Source organism: Belonocnema kinseyi, chromosome 4 (genome assembly GCF_010883055.1).
Source record: "Belonocnema kinseyi isolate 2016_QV_RU_SX_M_011 chromosome 4, B_treatae_v1, whole genome shotgun sequence".
NCBI lineage: Eukaryota > Metazoa > Arthropoda > Insecta > Hymenoptera > Cynipidae > Belonocnema > Belonocnema kinseyi.
Genome location: NC_046660.1, coordinates 119,327,910 through 119,331,115, shown reverse-complemented (window position 1 = coordinate 119,331,115; position 3,206 = coordinate 119,327,910). Strand labels below are relative to the sequence as shown.

General features: G+C 29.9%; 1 protein-coding gene across 1 annotated transcript in view; it reads right to left on the bottom strand.

Annotated features, from left to right (window-relative positions):
* The window catches only part of LOC117171060, a 28,812-nt gene that overhangs the window by 999 nt on the left and 24,607 nt on the right, over positions 1-3,206 (bottom strand). The gene's annotated exons all lie outside the window — the stretch shown is intronic.

Sequence of the window (3,206 nt, the reverse complement as noted above, 5' to 3'; positions counted from 1 at the left end):
AAAAATATGTAATACATACTCAATACATGTATTCTAACTATGTAAGATAGGGAATCCAAATTTGTAAAATTCTGTTTTGCATGGAAACAATAGTACTCTTGGCATGTCATTAACAAACTTAAGTTTAACTCTACAAATGGAGCAGCAAACAAAACAATTTTGATCCATCAAGTAGTTTGCCACTTTTATATCAATCACGCTACAGTTAAAAACAAATCTTACATAGATTGTTATATTTTGAAATGTTAAACAGTATGGCTGTACCTTTTGAAGTATTAATTCATAAAATTCATAATTCTTTAATTCAACGTCTTTAATTTCTTTCAAAAACATTAAATGTATAGGTCGGAAATTGAATACTGAAGATGGTTTTACATTAGCAAAAGATATTTAAAAAAATTATCTTTAACAGTTGATGTTGTGAAATAATGTGCAGGAAAAAAAAATACTGGGAATGTTAGCAGAGCTTTTTTTAGTCATGCAGATAAATCATAAAAAACGATTATAGTACAGTGCCTTATCATATCATTAGGACAAAGCTAAAAATTACAAATTTCACATTATTTTTGTCATTTATTGTGAGTAATTTGAGCGTTTTTGTGCTTTTAAACTCCTAGTTCGCTAGATCAGCCAGATTGGCCAGACGAATTAGCACGTTTTTGGTTAAAAAAAAGTCACCGTTCTTGACTGACCGGGAAAATCTCAAAATATGAATCCCATCTAGAACGTTTGAAACTTCAAGAAAAATAGTCAGTAGACACGATCCTATGACCAAGTAAGTGGTTATTCGGATACTTAATCACATTTGGGAATCCTTTCCAGAGATAAAGATTACAATTAAAAACTATATGAACAGTATGCCTCATCGTATTGCAGCTTTATTATCTAGTAAAGGTGGGCATATGAAATTATGATTATATTTGAAAGTAGTTTTTTATTGTAAAAATGCTTGAGTTCAATGCATAATGAAATTTATCATCCATGCTATATTTCTCTATAATTTTACAAAAAACAAGTTAGAATATCAATGCGTACCTTATTTAAAATGATAAATATTTAATTTTTTCAGCTTTGGCCTAATAATGAGCATTTCACATAGGAACCTTTAGCTGATACACGGAGAAGTTTCTGATTGAGGAATTTAGTATAATAACATTTATATTTACAAGAGTTCAATGGCAAGCTAGGATATAGTGGCAGAGTTCGTAATTATTCAAAGAGCGATACGAAGAAATACTTTTTCCATATCAATTAGAAATATATACCAAAGTGACTAATTGCCATTGAGAGTTGGAAAGTGCAATATTTTTCGATAGCAAAGTGTAATTAGAAAAGATTCATATCCACAAAAATAAATAATAAAATAGTAATGGCAGTAAGTAGCAGTTCAAATAACATAGGTTGCAAAACAGTTTAGAAAAATTACCATTGTAAATAGTAATGAGGAGTGAAAAGAAAAATAATTAAATTTTTCGCAATGAAAGAGTTTACAAACCGAAATAATAATTTGAGAAAATTTCTATTTAAAATGGGAAACTCATTGCTGAATATCGTCCTCTGTATGTGCCGAGCATTTCCGATGTTACTCGAGCGCGTCATAGTTTTTTTTTTGACAGCATTTGACAGAGTTTGACGTTCAAGTTTTGTGATGAACTTCTCGACCGTGTTCACCCTTGGTAAAACGCATGATTGTAATTTTGCAACCCCGCAGTGTCCACGAAGTGGCGATTGTAAAAAAAGACTGTACGTATAAATTAAATATCAGCTTATCTATTCAGTAAAATTATTTTAACTGGCTTTCCAAGGTTTGCTTGTAAACAAAATAATACGCAGTTTGATTTATCTATGTTATAACCTAAATTCCTTTTTATTTATATGTAGCAAAAAATGAGTAACTTCGAGAAACTATCTGTCTTCAGTCTCGACATTGACGACGAGGTAAGTATCAACAGAAATCTTGTTATAATAATTGATGTGAATCTTTTTCTTCGAAAAAAAAACATAAAAGTATTGATCAAGGGATTTTTTATGACTGCAGAATTCGGTCATACGAAACCTGGACTCAGGCAAGATCTTGACACGTGTAGTGTTGCTGTGAATCAGCATTCATTAGAATTAATTATTGAAGAGGTTAAAAACTAAAAACAAAAAACCCGACTATTGTATATTGTATAGGTAATTAGATTATGTAAATATGAAACTTAACAAGAACGCAATTGCTTAATACAGGGGGCTGTCAACCCAGAAATCCGCAAAAGAATCGGGAATTATTAGGACCGGAAGAAGCCGGAAATGAAAGTAATTTTTTTCAACGGAGATATTTTTTTTAAATAGTAGTTAAACGTTTTTAGTCGCTTTATTTGAACTTTAATTTTCGATTTAAAAGTTTTTTTAAATTTAATCATTTATATAGTCAAATATTTCAATTCAGTTAACTGCACAGAAAAATTACTTTTTTGGGTAAAAATCGTACGAAATTGAATTTTTTCAAATTTTAAATTTCCGTAGTAAAACTTTTTCAGTTCCATCTAAAGATATTCTGTTTGTAACTGAATCATTGTAATTCATCATGAAATTGATTTCTAAATGTTTCTAAACATTATTAAAAGAGAAAAGTTAAATTGTACATGATTTTTTAGTAGTAGAAAATAATTCGTTCCTTAAAATTTCGCTACTACACTATAATTTGTAAACTTTCTTCGACTTTGAAAGAGATCACTAAAATTAAATTATGGGAAAAAACTTATTTGATGGTATTTGATGGTAAAATTTATAATGATTGATTTCTAATGAATTTTAAGACAAAATTTCAAACATATCACAAAACATTTTCAATTACGAGGGTAGTTCAATAAGTCCTTAGAAAGAAGTATAAAAACAATTTTTTTTGGGTAAATTTTTTTTTATTTTTCAACATAACCTCCTTGGAGCTCTATACACTATGTCAATCGCTTTTCAAGTTTTTTTAATCCTTCAGAAAAGTGCGTTTTCGGAAGTTCCTCAAAATAAGCACTTACAGAGGCAATGATGTCTTCGTTGTCTGGAAATCTCTGTCCACCGAGCCATTTTTTCAAGTTTGGAAATAAGAAAAAGTCAGTGGGGGATAAATCTGGTGAATACGGTGGGTGTTCGACCAATTTGAATTTTAGTTCTTCAATTTTAGCCATTGAAACGAAGCATGTGTGAACTCGGGCGTTGTCGTGATG